A 23,085-nucleotide genomic window follows, 5' to 3' on the forward strand; every position below is an offset into this window, starting at 1 on the left:
CTGAGAAGAAGCTTGGGTCTTTGTTATATGACATGGTGTCTTCACCTTGTGGTGCCTTCTTGACATTTTCCACTGAAACTTTGTCCTAATTCTAATATTTTCTAATATAGATTGTAAACTCTTGTGCTGGAGGTGCGTCTTTATATGTATGAGATGCCAGTGCCCCCAAGGATGAGAACCATCTCCTGTCCATCTCCATTCCATCAAAACATTCACATATCTAAGAGGCCATCAACGTGAGCGCGGAATTGTAATTATGCTAATATGGGCAGGGAAAGACACCCGGCTTATCCTGTGTACGCAGGGCAGTGACTGTTATGAAGAAAAATACAAGGGTTGAAAGTTTTAATGTATTTTAAGGAGAAAATGAGGAGCTTTCTATGCAGGTATCAGGAAGATCATTTTCCCTTTTCACCCCTTGCGGTTCTTTCTTTCTTTTTATTTATTTCAAAAGAAGAAACAGTTTCAAAAAATTGCAGAGATTTTTTTTTAGGATGTAAGGTCTTTGGGAGAGGAATCAAACCTAACAAAATAGGATCCAGGTCCTCTACGAGAATACGAGGAGTTGTGGCCAGATCCTGCCACCTTTTCTCACGTTTAGTTAGACTTGGCTCTGAGTCCATACCAGACATTTCCCTGCGTGCACTTGTGGAGTGAGATGGTATTTCAACCTGAGAAACCTGAAGCTCTCCTCCTTGGATTTCTATGACCCTACTGCATGGACTTCCACTTTGAAAGCAGGTGTCCACTCGCGGCTACTGGGCTCAGCCCTTTAGGGTCTAGCAGTGAGTCCCTGAATAGCCAAATTCTGAGGAAAGGTTAAAGAGACAGCAACTGTAATGCAAGCTGATTGATTCCAGGAAAAATTAATTCAAGGGGAAGTGCTACCAGATCGCAGAGCTTTTTCTCCCTGTGCTTTTCATTTTACAGCTCATCTCTCTCCATTCGATTGTTAGGGGACTAATAATTTTTGGGAACAACAGAGCCTTTAGGAGAGTCACTCTGAGTATATTCAGATTCCAGGCCATTAGAAATATTTAAGGGTGGTAGAATTTTTTTATTATTTAATTATTTGAATTACTGTACCTCCTAGAGGCCCCAACGGAGATGGGGAACTCATTGTGCTAGGGGCTGTTCAAATGCAGAGTGAGAGACAGTCCCTGCCCCAAAGATCTTAGTCTAAACAGACAAAGGGTTGGAGGGGAAAGATGCATCGGGAGGTGAAATGTCTTGTCCAGGATCACACAGGTGGTCAGTGGCAGAGGCAGGGATATAGTCCAGTTCTCCTGACTCCCCGTGCAATGCCGTATCCAGGAGATCCCTCTGCCTCCTGTAAGGTATTTAATTATTGTGACTCACTAGGGGACAGATTCCTTTATTAGAAGAATCCAGAGATATTTTCCAACCCATCTCATCCAGGGAGGGCCTGGCTCTTGGAACCCTGAGGCCCAGCTCATGAGAACACACTGGAATTCCATAGAGAAAGATACACCCATGCTGGCAACTTCAGAGGCTAAGTCACAAGGTCCTGAATCCAGCTGCTGCCATGCGAACCCACAGGAGGATCACACACCCTCAGGGCCTTGCAGCATGTGAGTCCAGATTGCCTGTTAATTGACTAAGTTGGAATAAGAAGTGACGCAACAGGAAGGGGCTGAAAGGCTCCCTTGTACGGGCTCTCACAGACCCATAACGCTTGGGATTTTGGTTGCAGGTGTCATCACAGAGATGGCACCTCCGGCCGCACAGCACCGCCCAGTGCAGCACCAGTGCGTTGGTTTGGTATCGAGTCAGAGAAGCGTCATGCATCCCTGCTCTCCTGGTTAGGGGGTGGGATTTTATCTTACCCAAACCTGCCTTCTGTTGAGACCACCGAGGTTTGTTACTGCTGTGAGCAGTAAGTGGCCCTCAATGAGGCTGTGGCTTACCCTCGAAACAATGGCAAGCCATAGCATACAGAACATGGAGCTCTCACAGGGGTTTGGTGAGGCTTAGTGGATAAGACACATGATGGGAAGACAGAGGTGCTGGCTTCTGTTCCCAGCTCTGTCAGAGACCGGCTGGGTGACTTTGAGCAAGTTAGTTCCCCACTATTTAGATTGCAAGCACTGGTTTCCAGCCACGTGTCTGCTCAACCCCTGACGCAATACGGTCCCCATCTCAGTGGGGCCTTGAAAAGCTAATGAAATATGAAGTAATAATAATAGCTCTCCTGTAACTTAACCAGCACTGACACACCCTTAGATGAAAGGCTGGCAAAGAGCTGGGAGGGCTTGGCTGATCTGGGTGGAATTATTTCTGGCACCCAGAGAACACTGCAGCATAAGAAGAGCTCAGATGGTTTTTTTTCTCCTTTGTCTCTTTTTAGGTACAAATATTTGTAAGAAATCGCCAAGGCTCAGATGGGAGCTATGACTTTTTTCCATTTTTATACTATGTAGGAACTGCTTGTGGCAGGAGCCAAGCAATTGATTGAAAGATGGTAACAGAAATACCAGGAGGCAGATGATGCTAGGAACTGCCAGCTTGATTATAGTACATCCATAATTAAAAGTTGAATGGGAACTGGGAAATTAAAATTATTCCAGCAATGAATATGCAAGAGCCCAGTTGTACAAAGTGACTCATTAGGGTATGAACCATATCTCAAAAGCAGGCAGTTCCGTATTACATGAGAAGACACTGAACCCACTGCACTTGATGAAAGAATTAACGTACAGTGGGATGATAAAATGCTGGAACCGTCAAAGTAATAACTCACAAAGGCAAGGCCAGGAGAACATGAGCAAAACAGGAGGAAGAGAATTAATTGCACGGGGATATGGGATTTGTTTTTCACTCGGTGGCTGCTGTTGGACACATGGCTGCTACCAATGCTTTCGTTCCTTGCACTGCTGCACAGATCAGTATTATGGAAGATATGTTTCCCCACACACGATGGCAGGGGGTCACGCAGCGGTGTGAGCATATATCAGTGAAGACAAGAGGGCAGGGGGTCACACGCTGGGAGATATGCATGCAAACTGGAGAGGATGTATCTACGCACACAGCTGAACCTGAGGGCATAGTACTGAGGTGGTGGGCATGGGTCCAGACATATAAGAAGACAAGACTGCACACACACCGAGGTGGGTATGTGTCTACACATTTACAAGAGCACTTTTGAATGCAGACAAGAGTCAGTGGGCAGCTGCTTGCTTTGCTGATGATTCTGGTAGGACATCTTCCTTGGATGTAGGCAAAACTGAAAGAAAAAGATCTTATGGACATAAGACCAACCAGTCTTTATCTGGGGGACTGTAGGATCTTCATATTAGATGCAACTGTTGAGACCCTTCTCTGACTAGGTGAGATGGTCCATTTTGTTGAGGGTTCAAATCAGCCCCACTAGGGACACACATACCCAGAGGGCTAAAGTCATCCCTTGAGTAACTCCATAATCCTGTGAAATTGGGCAAAGGAAACAAAAGCCCGTGACTACTCCTCGTTCTGAAAGGCTTTCTTAAAAATCCCCCTGTTTTGGCGGTGTTTAACAGGTAAAGTGACGTCACCTGGACAGAGTTAAGATAAGAATATCATTATGGACATGGAATGCCTATTCAATGAACATCATTAAATATGGAAATGTGCCACCCACAGCAATAGCAGGACACTACAATGCTACTCTTATCTATACAGGTTCCTGTACCATCTTCACCATCGGAGTGCATTAAGCAACATGCCTAACCTCTGTCAAGTGAGGTTTGTTTTCTCGCTCTTCCTCTTCTAAGGGGAATTGTGTAAGCAGAGCAGTGTTGTGTTTTGCTAGGGGGTTTTGTTCACTGTGATTTTTCTTTTTTAAACATACACCCTGCTCTGTGTCTATGTTAGAGAAGGAAGGTCAAACATGCCAGGCACTTGCAGCAAAAGGTGATGACATCTGTGATGGTCTTTAGTTCTTGTACAAATTCATGCCACAGTTTCAGACTTTGTCCCTGAGAAAGCTCTGCCCCCTGCATAATATTTAAAGCCTTTTTCTCCCAAAGATGACAAACACATTCTTGCAATGTAATTAATTACCCTAATGTGGGCTCGAAAAGACTGAGTAATTAACTCTTTGCCTCAAGGGCTCCAAGAATGGAAAACATGGTGTGATTCTCTTGAGTGCTGTCCTTTTTACCTAGGAAGGCAAGAATCCTGAGCAGGAATAACTGGTGGTGAAACTTTTCACTTGTTAACATTATGCGTTTTTGAATATATATAGCTAAACTAGACCACTTCCTACAGATTGCACTGGGAACAGGGCTACATCCAAAAGCGCAGAATCAAAGGTACATGGAGTGCAGAGAGGGAAACACTTTGTAATCAGTTTCTCTTTAATCTTTTCTGTTACAGAACAATCCACATGCTAGAAAAATAGAGCTCCAGTCCAGATGGAAGAAGTGGTCCCTGTGTATAGTTTGCTTCACTTTAAAACCCCAGTGCTGCAATAAATTCTGTGTATGTTGACTTTTGCACCTGCTTGGAACTTCACTGAAGTCAATGGGCTTGACTCTCATATTTGTACAGTGCCTACCAGAATAGGGGGCTGGTCCATGACTGGGGGTCTCAGGTGCTACAACAATGCTAATGATATTTATTTGCTAAAACCTCTTTATTTTGCCAAAGAGGCACAAAGGGGCCTTGAGTGTGGAGGAGAATCAGGCCCGATGGGTCTCTGTGTGCCACTGGAATATTCATGTGAGATTCAGGCCCTTTCGGGGTCCTTAAGGATGAAAGGTATTGTTGAATCATAAGGTGTAGGTTTTATTTATTAGTTTTACCCAGAAGCGAGGACCTAAATATACGATCCTCAGCATTGCCACATCGTAGGTTTACTTTGTTCACTGGGAGAAAATACTAAGCTTAAGCAAATCAATGGACACATGTAGTGCACGTCTTCACGCAGACTTTACAGCAGGGACCCACGCATTTAGTCACACACTTGGTCACACAGACTTTACAGCAGGGATCAGGGCATTGGGTAGTGCACCTGGTCACACAGCATGGAGGGGGCAGGCAGGGCTGTTTTCATTGCTGCTGGTAAGCCATCTTCCTGGGACGTGGGCAAAACTGAAAGAAAAAGGAGATTTCAGGGTTTGCAAAATGAAGGCAAGCAGCTTTATCTTCTCAGGAGCATCATGCACCAGAACGTTCAGCAGAATCAGAGGCTGGTGCACTTGGAACACTTCTCCAGGGAGAGCATTCCCATTGCAAACCGCGTCAGAAAGAACAAGCACGAGGGAAGATGAACTGAAATCCCATTCTTAAGGTCTGCTGTGGGATTAGTGAAATAATCACCAGACACTTAAGCAAAACACTCTTGTGAACAGCAAGAAGAGGAAAGCCAAAAATTAAGCCCAGCCATAACATTAGCTCCCAATGACCAGAAGGAGACTTACCCGATTCACCAACGGGAGCAAGTGAAGAAGCCAAGTGGATTGAGGAACACTGAGGTGTGAGTCTTTGTATATGATTTCCATGGCCCAGTCTCTGGAAATGAACTACCCCAGAGGTATGCAGATATGATTTTCATCATCCTAGCTTTCTCCAGTTATACATCCTTGAATTGCTTGTTTGCATCATTATTTGTAATAATTATTTCAAGTAGGCAAGTGACACATTTGACAAAATGTAGGTTGGAAGTTCTAATATCTGATCTATATAATTCATATTAGAAAATGCAATTAAAATAACTGGATTCTTCACTTAATAAAATGGACTTTTATGGATGTCCATTCATTCCTTCTGCAGGCTCTTGTATCTTCCTCTGAGGCATCTGGCACTGCTCAGTGATGGAGACAGGATACAGGACTGGATGGATCTTTGGTCTGTCCCGCTATGGGTTTTTCTCTATTCCTGCTAAGGTACAACTCCTTCCACAATATACCACCCATGCTTCTATAGACCCAGAGTCAACATTGGAATCATGGATTCTTTAAAAAGAAAAGGAGTACTTGTGGCACCTTAGAGACTAACAAATTTATTTGAGCATAAGCTTTAGTGAGCTACAGCTCACTTCATCGGATGCATTCAGCGGAAAATACAACTCCCCACTGTATTTTCCGCTGAATGCATCCGATGAAGTGGGCTGTAGCTCACGAAAGCTTATGCTCAAATAAATTGGTTAGTCTCTAAGGTGCCACAAATACTCCTTTTCTTTTTGCGAATACAGACTAACACGGCTGCTACTCTGAAACCATGGATTCCTTAGTATTTTTAGAAGTAGGACACTTCAAATCCAGCCCATTCTCTACTCTGTTAGTCCTGCTAAAAGGAATATGTGTCAAGTGACTCCTGGTAAGGAGTTTGGGTCTTTATTATCTGACATTGTGTCTTCACCTTGTGGAGGCTTCTTGCCATTTTGCTCTGCAACGTCATTCTAATTTATATTAACATAGTATAGATTTTGAGATTTTGTGGTGGGGTCCTTCTTTATACATACGGGATGTCCTCTTGCCAAATCTCAAATTGAGGTTCAATGAATTCACAACAGGGAAGAATTTGACCATTGGCACCATACGTGTCTAGTGGTGGCCACATATAATCATGGAAGGTTCACCCATTCTTCTTGAACTACACATCTCAGTCCTGGTTTCCACAGCTCCATCCAATACCCTGAAAGTCTGAAATGCGGAGTGTTAGAATCCCGCATTAGTTTCAGGTGCCATGATGTTGCAACATGACACAGTGATGTGGCACTGGTATGTGAAGACATGTCAGATCATAAAACCACAAATTCACGCCACCAGGCGTCACCGGGCATGAATTCTGTATGTGACAAGACTACTAGAATGGAGAGGAGGGGACTGTATTCACAGTACCTGATTGCTAAATAGGTACTGGGCAACCAGTAATCCCAGGGCCAACCTTATGTCTAGAGGAGGAGGAGTCGCATATTCTGTGGAGATGTTGTACATTAGTGGGAACACTGGACCATGAAAATTCACATTGTGAATCAAGCCAGTTGTCCATCTGCTGTAACGAGCTGCTTCAGGGAAAGGGCCGTGAGACTCTGGGGAAGGACTTTATGGATATGAAAATGTTTAAGGAAATGCATAATTGTCTAATTTTTAAAGGAAAGAATCCGGTTGTTTATTACCTTATTTTTGCCAATGTGAATTACAAGGAGTGAACATTAGACCTTACAAACAGAACTTGCTGAGGAATAGTTCCATACGCTTCACGCCAAATTGGGAGGTTTCTATAAAAAATAACGATGCAAACAAGCAATTCAGGGATGTTTGGGTGGGAGCAGGTTTGGGTTGTTAAAAATCATGCCTCGAGGCCTTTGCTGAAGAATTGTTCAACTATCTTCCTTGTGACATAGGAACCATGAAAATCCATGAGACACCATTGGAAAGGAGCAGAATCGAAAAAGAAAATGGACAAGCAATTCCAGAGAGTGGCTCAAAAAGTGCTGGGAATCCCAGTGCCCATCCTCTAATAAGAGACGTCATAAAAAATAAGAATTTCCATAAATATAGATGTAAAGGAAATAGCGAAGGGAAGACAACACCTACTTAGACTGTGGAACTCAATGCCACAGGATGTCCGAGAAGGCCAGAGTGGATGTGTGTGTTGCTAATCCACCTGCTGGATGTGTAACCATGTGAGCAATGCTGTGACAGGCTGTTGTACCTATTAATTCCATAGCCAAACTGAAAGCAAAAGTATTTAATTCCAGAAACATGCATCAACCTGCAGGAACAGGAACATGCAAGCCTGATTGGTATTAACCCTCCGGGTCTGGAATTCATTAACCAGCAACACCAGCAACAACTCCATCCCTGAGGCCTGCGTGGTTTTCCTTCGTGCCAAATGGCTCATTGTGGAAGGCAGTCATCCAAAGCAAATAGGGTTGCCAACCTTCCAGGCTTGTCCTGGAGTTTCCAGGAATTAAAGATTAATCTTTAATTAAAGATTACGTCATGTGATGAAATTTCCAGCAGCACATCCAACTACAATGAGCAACCCTAAAAGCAAATCAATCTCTCCACATCTGCATTCCCTCCTAATGTCAGTTCTGAAGACTTCGTTCTACCATTCTGAGTCATTTATCCACTGTGTAGGTTCCACCAGAACATCATTCCTCTCTTGCCTTCCACAAGTTCTACATGAGAAGAAAAAGTCCACCAAGAAGTTAAATGACTATCCACTATCCCTTAATAGAGGCAGCTGGGACAGAGAGATCCCTACCCCATCTCAGCTGGCCAAGTTGCTACCCCTCTCCTCATTCACGGCCTGCAAGAAGTGTAGATTTTTTTTAAAAAATGATCACTTAAGTCACCTAAATATATGCCCCTCTGGATTTTTCAGTGTGCCCCATTTCTCTCTTGCTTACAGGACCCAATCCAACAACTGGAGCAGGACAGGCCCACATGTGGAACCCTACTGACCTCAGGAGCAGATGACAGGGTGTCAGCAATTTGGGGCAGTGACTACCTCTGTTTTGTTCACTGTACTATGTCAATAGCACTGTCAACATGAAGAACATTAAAAACATAAGACCGGCCTTCCTGGGTCAGACCAGTGGTCATCTAGCCCAGTATCCTGTTTTCTGACAGTGGCCAATGCCAGGTGCCCCAGAGGCAATAAACAGAAAAGGGCAATTATCGAGTGATCCATCCCATGTCATCCACTCCCAGTTTCTGGCAGTTGGATGCTTAGAGGCAGAGAACATGGGGTTGTGTCACTGACAATCTTGGCTAACAGCCATGGGTGGACCTCTCCTCCATGAACTCATGCAATTCTCTTTTGAGGCCAGTTTTACTTTTGGCTTTTCCAACATCCCCTGGCAATGAGTTCCACAGGTTGACTGTGCGTGGTGTGAAGAAGTCAACATTAAAACATGTTGATAATGAAGACACTGTGGAATCACCTCCCCCAGGGACTAAAGACCACTAGAAGCCTCACCACCTTCCGCTCCAAGTGCAAGGTGCATTTCTTTGACTTTGCAGTCTCTAACGTACATTATATAGCCAAATTAGTATTCAAAAGAAACCATCAAAATAACCCTACCACCAAAACTAGATGCTACTCCACACACATCTCCCCTTGGGAAGAGGATGAGAGAAACAATAAGTGACAGATGCTAGTCACATCACTTAATGCATGACTGGAAGATGCTCAGTTGTTACAGCGATGAGGGCGGTACAAGGCGTAGAACAGAACACAAGGGTTTTTTGTTTGTTTATTTATTTGGGGCTTTCTGAAAAAAAAGATCCGCCCCTACTCTTAGGCCTTGTGTTTGCAACACAAGGAGAGCACTGATGGTCCTAAGTACTTTGCAATCCTGCACTTTCACTTACTTTCCCAAGCTTCCAGTCTTGCAAGCTACCTCCCAAGGCTTTGTGCAGTTAGTTTCCACCCCTGCAAAATTCACACCATTCCAAATGCCACCCTGTTGCTGCTGACAATATTCCCCAAAACAGCCTTGTTCAATCTTCTTCCACAGCAGCCTTTCCCTCCTGGCCCTGGTGCGAGCCCTGCCAACTTGCCGGATTCGTGTCCTGCAGCATAGCAGTTTCTTGGTGTGGGCAATGAAGTATGAAGATGACATCAGTAAAGTCACTGATTTCATTTCTGACCCAGGCCATGTTTGGATACCTGTGTTTACATGGTGCTGGGCTAATGCTCTCACACGCTATGTTGCATCGCCTTTGTTCACAGAAACAGTGGAGCCGTGCTTCTGCAGAGCAGTTTAACATTATGATCATTCTAATATTTAACATTAAGGTCCTATGACCACGGACCTAGAGAAACCCAGTGCCTGGTCAATGCACTAGTAATAGCAATAGGTCAGTTCAAGAACCAGAAGCTCTCCACTGACTCCCCCTTCTCCGCCGCATTAAGTTAAAACTTCCTGTCCTTGCCTTTAAGGTTCAGTGTCACAATTTCCCCATGTCACACCTACCGATTGCTCCAAAGCTCAGTAAAATCCTCAGAAATACTCCCATTAACTTCAGCCTCTTGTCATGTCATCTCGGCCTCCTTCTTCTCTAACCATGCCCTGTTTATCTCTCAGCAACCTCCAAGCCTTTTCCCAGTTTCCTCAAAGCTCCTTCCATCTCCAATTTCCATCTTCCAAAGCCTTACTTTTGGCTCACTTCCACCATGACCACCAGGCGTGAGTCAATAATCACCATTTGGAGAACCTCAGCCATTTTAACTGAACTATCAAGACGAGCCCATGATGAAACTGAATAACCGCATAATCCTGCCTCATTCCCATCTCCTCCCTTGTTGCCTTGCACTAACCGCGGCATGTCTAAAATTCTAGCTATCAGAGGTTTTTACAGTGCTCACCGCCCTAGTATCTATGCACTTCCCAAGCCAATTAGGTCTGCAGTGTACTCCATGACTCCTCTCCCTTCCCTGGTAGCGGAGGCTCTTCTTGGTGTTCAGACATCTGATTTGATTGTAAACTCTTCAGGGCAGTGGCCACATCTTTCTATTTGTCCTGAAGCATGGCCAGAATGTTTGTGGGCTGTGACAACAGCAATATTGTCATAGCTGAGGCCCTAACTCCCTACAGGGCTCAACACTGGTGGTGAAAAGTTAGTGGGGAAACAGACTTGTCTGACAAAGTCGGCTTTTTTTGCCCAAGTATGTCACAGAGGCTGAAACTTTCAGAAGGCAAGAACTAATCATGATCTTTCTTCTCTGGCCTTCCTGGGGCCCTTTTGTCCAAGGATCTCAGAGCACTTTATACATGTCAATCAGGCAAGCCTCCCAGCAATCCGGTGAGATGCTAAGAGAAAATAAACAGAACATAAGCAGCTCACCAAGCGTGCCTGTCCCTCCTCCAAATAGTGCAAGTCATTTTAGCCCAGCAAGGTGGCTTAATTCATCATCAAGGAAAATTTAACCTGGTCTAAACTGATCAGAGGAATTTTGGCTAAAAGTTGATCTTCAAAGCTGAAAATTTCTTACAACCCTTGTGGGGTACTAATGCAAATCTGTGCTGCTTGGAGCCATGGTAGCAAAGTTCAAATGGCAAAGCTGGTGTCTAAGGGACAATGTCCCGGTTGGAATTGTACATGTTTTTTTCTCCATTGTGCATTTCATTTGTTCATTATATTTCATTATACTCTGTGTGTGATGTGCAGCTGCCTCTGCTGGTAAAAATGTGCACACAAAAGGTTTCACATCCGGAAGCCCTGCTTTAGAGCTTGAGAAATCATCCTGCTACAAGGGAGATAGGAAAGGCAAAGGAGAAATGAAGGAAAGAATCACTTATGCAGACTGTCACAAATCACTTTCTCGTGGTGCAATGATCTATAAAACATTGGTAAAGTCTCCCAAGCTAGGGGTGGCTGCATAATAGTTATTTGACTAATTTTTTTTCAGTTAAATTGTCCAATAAATTGTACATACAAATATATTTGACTCTCTTAGGAACACAGGAATTGCCAGACTGGATCAGACCACAGGTCCATCTTGCCCAGTACTCTGTGGCTGACAGCGGTCAAGAACCCAGATGTTTCAGAGGAAAGTGCAAAAACCCCACAGAAGATGATGTGGGAAAATCTGCCCCCCACGTTCCTGCTCTCTAGCAGTTAGAGTCTGGCTTAAATCCTGAAGCAGGAGGTTTATTACCCATTCTACATTATAACTCTGGATATTCTTACTAGCCATATACACGGCCAATCCCTTTTGCCATCCAAATCTAGAGACAAATACTAATCCTCAGATACATTTGTGATTCCCCCTTCCGCCGATCAGAGGGAAAGCCTATGAAATGGGGCATTTTAACCCTGAATATTAGAAAAGGTAACACAGAGGAGACTCCTGTCCTGGTGAGAAGGAAATGTCTCCCTCCATCTTTACCCTCTGCATATGAAATGTGGTTAAGCATTCTTGCAGCTAGATAAGCATTTATTTAAAAACTATTCTAGAGAACCCTCCTTTTGAAAATAGGCATCAAACACAGACCTAAAAAAAAAAAATCCCTACTAACCGCTAAGGCCATATTTTAACCAAGCACTTATTAAGCACGGATTTAACTTTAATCCTAAGTGTGTCCACAGACATAAGTGCTTTACGGAGTAGCAATCAGATTATCAGCATGCTTTAAGTGCTTTGCTGAATCTGGCCTGAGTCCAGTTATCTTGGGAGAAGTATGCTTATTATGTTCAATATGCTCATTAATACGTGAAAGAATGTAAGTGCATTTATTAGAGAAGTCAACATATTATTCAGTTAACATTAATCCAGCGAATCAGGAATAACAAGGCTTGCAATGGACTAAAAATAACCCGCTGGGATGTGCAGGAAGTAATGAAAAGAAACATTTTATTCTCATTGGCGTGATCCCTGATAATGACACAATTATGTTCTCTGTGCTAATGTGCTCTACTTCTTATATACCCAAGCTACACTGTATTTATCTTCCCTTCTTTGCCCTCAAAGATGCAGAAGGAAAGATGCAATAATAAGATACACAAAATTAAAACTGCTAAACAAAAATCTAACACCAACCATGCTCAGTACTTCAAAGGGATCAGACAAATTGGAGGGGGGAACCACAAGAAGTGGGAAAGAGGCTGCAAATAAGCGTAATAAACAACCCCTTTGAAACAGAAAAGCAGCTAGTTGTTGGTTAAAGGCGGAACGAGGAATCGACCTAAACGTTAAAGGGGAAGCAGGTTTCACACTTTCAAGGTCACTCCAGCAAAAGCAAGATTGCCCGCTGTCCTGAGACAGAGTGTGGGAAACCCTCTGCAGTTTATGAATATTCCTGAGAGAGTTTTGCCCTGATGCTGCAGACGCACAAATAGACAACAGAGGGAGGGTAAGATCACCGCTCACTATCCTCAGTGCTTGATAAAGTAAGAGAGCGGATGTAAAAATCAGTGTTTGCCTAGTAATAATAATAATGAAATACAAATACACTAGGGAAAGAAACAGTGTTGTCTAATCCTGTGTAGTTTCTAAAAACTTGAAACTATAGAGAAGTGGTTTGAAATGTTCCTTTAAGAAAGAGGGTCCTGCATGACATAGATTGTAAGTTCTTTGAGGCCAGAACCATCTTTGTGATCTGTGTTTGTACAGCACCCAACGCCATGTCTGGTCTGTGCCTGGAGCTGCTAGGCTCTACTGTCATACACCTAGTAGTAATAATAATCCTTGCCCTTGTTACCCCTTGTCTCTGAGCTCCCCTGTATTGAAGTTGCCCAAACAATGGCCGTGGATCAGAGAGACTTAAGCCTCGTTCATGAGATGAAATCCCAGCCCAGGGGCTGGAAGCCATTCCCAGATGATGGCAGGTGGGCGACCTGTGTGACGTGTATCTCGATGGGTCTCAGTTCACTGCATAGCAGGTCAGGTGGGCACATAAGACTAAACTCCCCTTGGATTGCTCAAGGGAAGCCCCTTCCCGATCAAGGCTGGTGGGTGGGACATCTCAGAAGTGTGCCCTCTTGTTTCACGCGCCCCATGGATGGAGGACTTAAGAACCCCGTAGTTCTTGGAGCCAAGCCTCATGCACAGGCCACCTGTGTCCTGTGTCTCAGAATAAGTGGACAAGCTGCACGTATTTAGTTAATTCAGGCCTGCTCCTTGCCCTCCTCGGACTCCTCCACCCGCTTATACCTCCCGCTCCGGCAGACTCAGCAGGAGAGGTGTCCTGGGATTCTAGAGGAGGGTACACAGGGAACATTCATGAGGCTCTGAGACAGGGCGGTGCTTAGGTGTTGTGGAAAAGGAGCTATAGAAATACCACAGATGGAACAACCCACTGAGAACCACCCACAGTAACCCACTGGAGGACTGGACCCTCATTCTGGGGACCCACTTGTAATGAACCCCCCATGGATTGGAACCCAGAACCTTCTGCATCACACCAAGGACCTCAAGTGCATGAACTTAAAAAGCAACTCCATTAGCAGGTAGCAGTAATATAGCTAACAAAATCGAACAGATCAGCCCTGTCAAGGTTCCTCCCCCACTCTGAACTCTAGGGTACAGACGTGGGCACCTGCATGAAAACCTCCTAAGCTTACTTTTACCAGCTTAGGTTAAAACTTCCCCAAGGTACAAACTATTTTACCCTTGGACTTCCACTGCCACCACCAAACGTTTATCTGGGTTTATTTATTAGGAAAGCGTTGTTTGGAAATGTCTTTCCCCCCAAAATCCTCCCAACCCTTGCACCCCACTTCCTGGGGAAGGTTTGGTAAAAATCCTCACCAATTTGCATAGGTGACCACAGACCCAACCCCTTGGATCTTAAGAACAATGAAAAAGCATTCTGTTTCTGAAAAGAAGGATTTTAAGAGAAGTAAAAAGTAAAAAAGAATCACCTCTGTAAAATCAGGATGGTAAATACCTTACAGGGTAATTAGATTCAAAACATAGAGACTCCCTCTAGGCAAAACCTTAAGTTACAAAAAGACACATGGACAGGAATATCCATTCTATTCAGCACAGCTTATTTTCTCAGCCATTTAAAGGAATCAGAATCTAACGCGTCTCGAGCTAGATTACTTACTAAGTTCTAAGACTCCATTCCTGTTCTGTCCCCGGCAAAAGCATCACACAGACAGACACAGACCCTTTGTTTTTCTCCCTCCTCCCAGCTTTTGAAAGTATCTTGTCTCCTCATTGGTCATTTTGGTCAGGTGCCAGCAAGGTTACCCTAGCCTCTTAACCCTTTACAGGTGAGAGGATTTTTCCTCTGGCCAGGAGGGATTTTAAAGGGGTTTACCCTTCCCTTGATATTTATGACAAGCCACTAGACAGGCACAAATCAATGGGACTTATGTGCTTTGGGAAATTTTACTCACCCTGTGTAAAATGAAAACAAATAGATTTCCTGTCCCTGGGAGTATGAGTTCTTTCCTGGGTGCTACAGGGCTTTTGCAGCCAGATACTTGGATTTAAATTTTCTATTTTAAACAATCTGCCTCCAGGTTTGCACTTCCCCTCCAGCATCCATGTCTAAACAATGTCCTAAAGTTCCTTGCTGAGCAGTCGCATTTATTGTCACATCAAGTCAGAGGAGCAAGCGACTAATATTTCCACGGTTATTAAGAAACCTTAGCAGAGCTAGAATTCCAGAGAAACCAGTTGGTCTGCAACCCCAACCTACTTCCCCCAGCGAGCCCAAATTATCACGCCATTTCCCTGTCAGATACATCTTTAAAATCATTGCTATTTATTATGTAGCATTTGCTAAGTAAACAACCCACTGCTACACAGACTTGCTTCTTCGCCAGCCAAACCTAGCAACTTTCATCCATGGCAGCGACAAATCAGCATGACGAAGGCAGCAGAGAGGAATGTACATAGGAACGGCCAGACTGGGTCAGACCAAAGGTCCATCTAGCCCCGTATCCTGTCTTCCGACAGGGGCCAGTGCCAGGTGCCCTAGAAATGTGTCTCACCTGCTTCAGTTCTGTTTGATCCCCACCTATTTGTCTTTACCATGAGCCAGGCTGTCCACTGTGGGAAAACACGAGTGTATGTGTCAAAATTAGACACACAGCCGCTCCCCTCCTGCCCTCAATTTTCTAAATTAGAACAATAATGATGGGTTTCTAGCACCTCCCTGTCCTGAGGATCTCAAGAAGCTTTGAAAAGTGTCATCACTTTTGATACTATCTCGCATGACCTTCTCATAAACAAACTATGGAAATACAACCTAGATAGAGCTACTATAAGGTGGGTGCAAAACTGGTTGGAACTTTGTTCCCAGAGAGTAGTTATCAGTGGTTCACAGTCATGCTGGAAAGGCATAACGAGTGAGGTCCCGCAGGGATCGTTTCTGGGTCCAGTTCTGTTCAATATCTTCATCAATTATTTATATAATGGCAGAGTGTACACTTATAAAGTTTGCAGGTCATAGTGGATCACAAGCTAAATATGAGTCAACAGTGTAACGCTGTTGCAAAAAAAGCAAACGTCATTCTAGGATGTATTAGCGGGAGTGTTGTAAGCAAGACATGAGAAGTAATTCTTCTGCTCTACTCCGTGCTGATTAGGCCACAACTGGAATATTGTGTCCAGTTCTGGGCACCACATTTCGGGAAAGATGGGGACAAATTGGAGAAAGTCCAGAAGAGAGCAACAAAAATTATTAAAGGACTAGAAAACACATGACCTATAAGGGAAGATTGAAAAAAATTGGGTTTGTTTAGTCTGGAGAAGAGAAGACAGAGGGGGCATGATAACAGTTTTCAAGTACATAAAAGGTGGTTACAAGGAGGAGGGAGAAAAATTGTTCTTCTCAACCTCTGAGGAAGTACAAGAAGCAATGGGCTTAAATTGCAGCAAGGGAGGTTTAGGTTGGACATTAGGAAAAACTTCCTACCTGTCAGGGTGGTGAAGCACTGGAATAAATTGCCGAGGGAGGTTGTGGAATCTCCATCATTGGGGATTTTTAAGAGCAGGTTGGACAAACCCCTGTCAGGGATGGTCTAGATAATACTTAGTCCTGCCTTGAGTGTAGGGAACTGGACTAGATGACCTCTCGAGGTCCCTTCCAGTTCTATGATCACACAAGCAGCACCACCCCGAAGGTGCATTAACCTCCCAGTTCCTCAGTTTTCCCGCTGTAAAATGCGGCTAAGTGTATCATCTAAAGCCACACACTACGTTTACTCGGGGAGGTAGGGGTGTGATTCCCTGCTCATGCACTCAAACCAGGAGCACAGCCATGGTGGCATGGGCAGCGGCCAGCAAAGGCATGGACTATCCGTGCTGAATGTGTACCTACAGGCTTCCCCCGAGCTTGTACTTTGCCCTAGTAGCTGGAGTACTTAATCTGGCCTATGCTGACAGCAAATGTGAAAAATTTGCCTCAAGGAAATACCCTTTGGAATTCATGTTGCTTATGTGCTGTTCTCCCGAGGAACCCGAGGAAACCAGAACCATCAAATGTGCCGGTGGCACAAAGAGCCCTAATCTGCAGACACATTCTGTGGGAGAGAGATCTATTTGTACAGCACCTGGCGCAACGGAGTTCTGACCCATAACTAGGGCTTCCTGGTGCTATCTCAGTACAAACAAATGATAATCGGTGAACTCAGCAGCTTCTCTTGCATGACAACGTGAGGGTCTCCAATCAGGGCTTACCTCCATGCCCCTGGAACATAAAGCTCCAGTCTCAGGGAAACCAACTCTCTCCCAGCACACTCACCTCTTCATACAAATCAACAGACTCAACCATATTTCCCCATCCTCAGTCAACTGGGCTGGCCTTCCCATTCTTAGCAGGACCCAGTTCAAAGTCCCCTACCTGGCTTGCTAGAAACCCTGCATGGATTTACTCCTGGATTTCAGGTGTGTTTCTCTCTACTCCCCTCCCTGGCCTCAGTCTCCTTTGTAACCCTTTCACACAATTTCACTAATGGCAGAGCTTTCTCCTCCATCTGCATCCTACATTCTCCTTCTCATTTCAAAACCCAGTTGAAATCTGTAATGAATTTTCTCCTTTGCCTGCACCTGAATTTCTCTCTGTGTGTTTCATGATTTCTCTCTGTCCATGCGCTATTTGGCTTCTGTAAGATATTCAGGGATGTGGTGTGTATTAAAGATCCCCTGGAAAATAAAACTGTGTGATTGTCTCGAGTTGTTTTCATCCTCCCACTTGGAAATCACTTCAGAAGTGGGCCAGGCATTTAACTAGAAATAACTCCAGTAAGACGGTCACAGCACGCCTCCCGTCTCAGTACACTCTCACCAATTACACTCCACCCACGTTACAGCTTAATGACAAGGTTGGCAGCCAAATATTTTGAATGCTACAGAGGAAAGAGGCCTGAGTAGGTGTACAATTTGGGCAAATGTAAACCGGTCTCAGCTCCAGACCGTGATCCCGATGTTCGTTCATAAGAGACTGTCTGTCCTTCTAAGCTCTGCGTTGTCTTGACCCTAAAACTAGAGCGCTGTATAAAAGTGTCGGCGGGGACCAGAAGCAGAATGCCGCAAGTGCTGTGCACCTTTGTGACCGTTCAAAGATCCTGAGTGCTGTTGCGTTGCCGAGTATCAGAGGTTTCCCTCTGTAGTTTCAATTATAGGGACACAACACAGGATCCATAGCAAAGTTTGCTCTTGTTTCTAGTTCTGTTGCAACCCAGCAACAGTATCATATATAACAGGGGCTTAAAGTCCTGCTTTACCAGCTTAGCTCAGCTTCTCTCATCCCCTCAGCCTGTGCTGGTTTTCACCAAGTTTGGCTCCTAGGGCCATGCCAGCCAGGGCAAGGACTCTCTCTTGTGCTGGGTATTTACAGCTCCAAATATAAAGGGGCCCTGATATCAGCTGTGGATTCGACACACTACCATAAATCAAATAATTCCATTAACAACAGCCGTGGCTTTGCCCCCTTGACCATTCATGCAGCTCCTATGACAGCTCAACTTAGTGTTGGCTTGAATCCTAGGGCTCAGCATTCACACCACCCCCTTCCTCCAAATTTTCCTCTGAGGACCCTCTTGTGTCCCCTATTTATGTTCACCTCCTACCTCATTCGTGAGTCATTAAGAGGCACACCTGTAGTGATTTCAAACCACCCCACTGAAACCATTTAACCCTTTATGTTGCTGGAGGGGCATTTTGATCCTAATGCTGTTTCTAATATAGATTCTGGAGCTGAATTTCCTTAGGTGATTTGGGCTAGTGGGTAGCACCCTAGACTAGGAGATAGGAATTCTCTCCTTGGCTCTCTTCCTGAGCGAGGGCAAATCTTTCCTCAGTTTCCCCATCTCAAAAATGGGACTAAAGACAGTGGCTTCCTTTCTAAAGATCTATTGATACATATCATTATTATTATTCCTTTTTCCCCCTCAAACAAAAATGTGTACTTAAAAATTGTAAGTATTTCTGTAGTGTTTAAAATAAAACTCTCTAATTAGCCATGTGTTGGCTAAAGCAAAGACACTCAAAAATAGGAGCCTAAAATGGGGGGTCCTACTGTGAGGATCTTGCCCTAAAATGCCGAATAGTAAACTTTTAAATTGCACTTAGTTTGTAGCAGCTTCTAATAAAGATATTTAGGGAGTTATTAAAACTTAACGTCTTGACCCAGTGAGATAAGTTTGCTGGGACTCACTCCAGGTCCCAGCGGACAAATGGACACATTATAAAAGCCAGTAGCAACCGTATGGACAGTCCAAGTGGAAAGGCAGAAGACTGATATCCATTGAGAATGAATTCTCTGCTTGCTCCTAGAGGGAGTTCTGCCTGGGCAGAGTGGTAGCAAACGGACAGGGAACAGCTCGGAGAAGAGATACATTGCCACGGTCTTTGCTGTCTGCGTTGCGGGCACAGTGGGCTTGCTTCAGCTGAATTCCATGTCTCTACAGTACAACAGAGCTGTTGATGGAGAGAGTAAGTCACTTCCCTGCTATGTGCCTCAGTTTCCCCACCTGTAATAATTATACTAATCTTTCTTTGAACAGCCCTCCAGGATCTCTGAGTGGGAAGAGATAAGCATAATTATTATCCTCATTTCTTTTCACTGTCGGCAGCTGTCACTCCGCCTTTAGCTGATCTCATTGAGGTGCGCCAGGCTGCTGAAAGTCCTGGCTGCTATATATCGAAACTCCCAGCTGGTGGCACTCTTTGAAAAGCCGCCTTTAAGGCTGTCCAGGAAGACGCTTGAATTATGGTCAGCCACACTGTGCACCAGCAAGAGAGGTTATAATTTGCACCCCACCATTGGCTTCAGATACGCTAAACAAAGAGGTGTGCCTTATGCTCGTCATTCAGTAATACGTGTGGTAAAAGACTTAAAATCCTTACAGTCTGACTAGTGTTTGTTTCATTGGAACATGCTTAGGATGCTTTGCTAGCGAGGCCCAGAAGTAATCAAATGTTTTATTATAACAAACCCATGGGTAACTAGGCCTTCGTGGTTCTCGCTACGTCCCACGGCTCCTTGGAGTCTCCGGGATAGCTCGCCAACTTCTTCTGCTCTAAAGGCACAGGCCACCAAGATCCACCAAGTTTTTTAAGTGGGAGTTAAGCACCTAAATACATCTGTGGATCCGGGCCACAGTCCCGTGGTACTTGAGCTAAAGGAGCATTTTGGCTATGTGCTAGCAGAACGGGGCCTATGATGGATAGTTAAGCAGTTCTGATTCTCTCCAGCAGAGGGCAGAGGTGAGATACCCAGTCACACTAACCCCCTTATTCTTGTGGCCTGGACTATGATTGTTTCCTTGAACCCACTGGACACCAGATTCCCAGCACTGAGCCTGAGGGAAAAGGGCTCTGTTAACTTGCTTTTCAACACGTGTATCACTGTTCTCTGCTGAAGCCATTAAATGTATTATATTATCATTATTTATTTATTTGTGTTCCTAGGGGCTATCCTAGGAACTCCACTCATAGACCAGGGCCCCACTGTGTGAGGTGCTGGACAAACGCAGAACATAAAGGCAGACTCTGCCCCAAAGACCTTACAGTCTTAGCCCTCTCCTACCAAAAGGCCAGCCCCTCATTCCCACGCAGCAGGACCGTATTCCACAAAGACGCCCATTGACTTCAGTTGGACGACTCCTGGCGTCAGGGCAGCGTGAATAACGGAGCCACAGTTGTGTTTCCCTGCCTGTGCACAGGCCTCTGTAGTTTGCAGCGGACGGGCCTCAGTTCTGATTCTGTTGCTCTCTGCGCCCATCGGTGGTCCGGGAAGTTGACTCTCCCTCTACCCAGGCTGTGCAGAGGGCTTCGTGGCTATACAGAGGGCTTCGTTCTCCAGCACTATGAACCCAGCACCTTAAAGGGCATGATATAAATGCCTACAGAACACATCAGAGAATCCAGCTGGAGACTCTGACCCACGGCCTGGAGTGACATTTGCTTCGTAGTTGGTCGGAGCTCAGTGTTAGGGTCTGGAACCAGATACAGTACAAAATTCTTTGTCCATTTCGACTGCAATTGCTTTAGGGCAGGGACTGTCTCTTGCCGGGTGTTTTTACAGCTCCAAGCCCAATGGGCCTATGATCTCGGGTGGTTACTTTACTTTACTTTAACCACCTATTCGATCAACAGTCCTTGCTCAGAATGACTGTCCTGGCACAAGGAAGATGCAGCACAAGGCAGATGTAAAACCACAGAATACTCCACAGGCCCCATGGGAAGAAGCCAGGTGAATGACACTGTTTGAACACACCTACATGAGTCCAATTGCTCACAGGGTGTTAATTACACCCCACCTTGATGCTAATGATATCCTTGGGAGACGGTAATTTTGAATGTTAAGTTTTCATGACAGTTACAATGAGAACAATTCAATGACAAGTATTTTAGCCATATGTAGCTAATCCCAAAACACCTGTGCAGGGAGGGACATGAAATATAGGTTGACCATATAACCTGCTCCCAGGGGAAAGACAGAAAGATGCATCCTTCCACAATCAACCCTAGTGCATAGTGAAATAATCCCTTTATTTCTCCAATGCTAAACCAAAAATAACTCTTCTCTATACCACTGGCCAAATTCTGCCCTCAGATACCTCTGCTGCCTTCTGATTGACATTGTAATTATTGTTTCTATTACAGCAGTGCCTAAAGTAACCACCCGAGATCATAGGCCCATTGGGCTTGGAGCTGTAAAAAAAACCTGGCAAGAGACAGTCCCTGCCTTAAAGCGATTGCAATCTAAATAGACAAAGGATGGGAGAGGAACCAGAAGGCAAGAGATTTACAGAGGATTATATATTAGGTAATGGCAGAGCTAGGCCTAGAAGCCAGATCTCATATCTCTTAGGCAAGGGTCTGATTCACTAGGCCACATTACCTGTTATGGCAAGTGCTGTAAATGAAGGATCGATTTTTCCCTACATGTTAAGTGGCTGCCCTATATGTGGTGGAATCTATAGATTGTATTTAGTTCTCCAATAGACATTTTCTCTCACCCCCACCCCCGCTCCTCTGTAATATTAATTACTATCATTGTCATTTATTTATTTAGTGCCTTAGGCACTTCCCAGCCATCAAACGGCATGGCCCTATTCCAAACAGCTTGCACTCAAAGGACCTGATCCTGCATTCTCACATGTGCAGGTGCATTGGTCGACCTGCACAGATCCAAGTGCAGAGTGCCTGATCCTGAAAACACTTACTGCCAGGAGCAGCGTTTGCTACTCTGAGTAACCCATTACAGGAGTGGGCCCTCAGTGAAGACCTGACCTCACAGAACAGAAGGGAGCAAGTAGGGGACTTAACTCTGACATTTCAGCTTCTCTTAAAAGTGCCTGGGGGGCCAGAGGTGCCGTGTCAATTTCAAATCAATATCGTTACCAGGATGGGGGTGGTTCTGTGTTTGTCTTTAATTCTGCCCCTCTCTGCTCCTTCTTCAATGTGTCAGCATCAAATTTTTAAATCTACAATGTTCAGGCAGGTTCAAAGTTAGCCCAAATAAGAAATCTTTTAAATGATACTCACCACACACCCAGAGGAGCATTTTTAACCAGACTAACCGCCCTCAACAAGCACAGATAGGGTGTTAACACTTACCCCTCAACGCACACGCACTCAGAAGACTGATCCAAAGGATACTTACCCCCCAACACACACAGACACTTATGCAGAAGAGTGTCACTGACAACATTTCCCCTCCACGGCGCGCACACAGCTGTGTGTTCCTAACAGCAAGGCACCTACAGGCAGAGTTTACAAGAACTAACGCTGTCATATTTTGCGCTCAGAGACCGAAAGCACTATAGCAGTGGGAAGAGAGTAGTTGGGTTTAACCCGCTCATAAAAAAACGATTCCAGTCACTTTAATATCACAATCGTTTTTCAAAAAATACTCCACAGATTCCAAAGCCAGAAGGGACCCTGGTGATCATCTTGTCTGACCTCCAGTGTAACATAGGCCAGAGAACGTCCCCTAAGGAATATATTTTACAGCATATTCCTTTATGTTATGTGTGGCTTCTTCCCCTGCTTCTCCACCAAAAGCCCATCACTTTGAGAAGCTGATCCTTGCAAAACAGGTTTCCCCACAGAAATTCAGAGACATTTCTGGGTGACACCTAAAGCAAAATTAAAAGTAGCCTTTCTGTAAAATGCCTTGGCAAGGCGTCCAGGGTGGGGCTAGCGTTGGACATATTC

The sequence above is a fragment of the Chelonia mydas genome, chromosome 24 (assembly GCF_015237465.2).
Source record: "Chelonia mydas isolate rCheMyd1 chromosome 24, rCheMyd1.pri.v2, whole genome shotgun sequence".
Classification (NCBI taxonomy): domain Eukaryota; kingdom Metazoa; phylum Chordata; order Testudines; family Cheloniidae; genus Chelonia; species Chelonia mydas.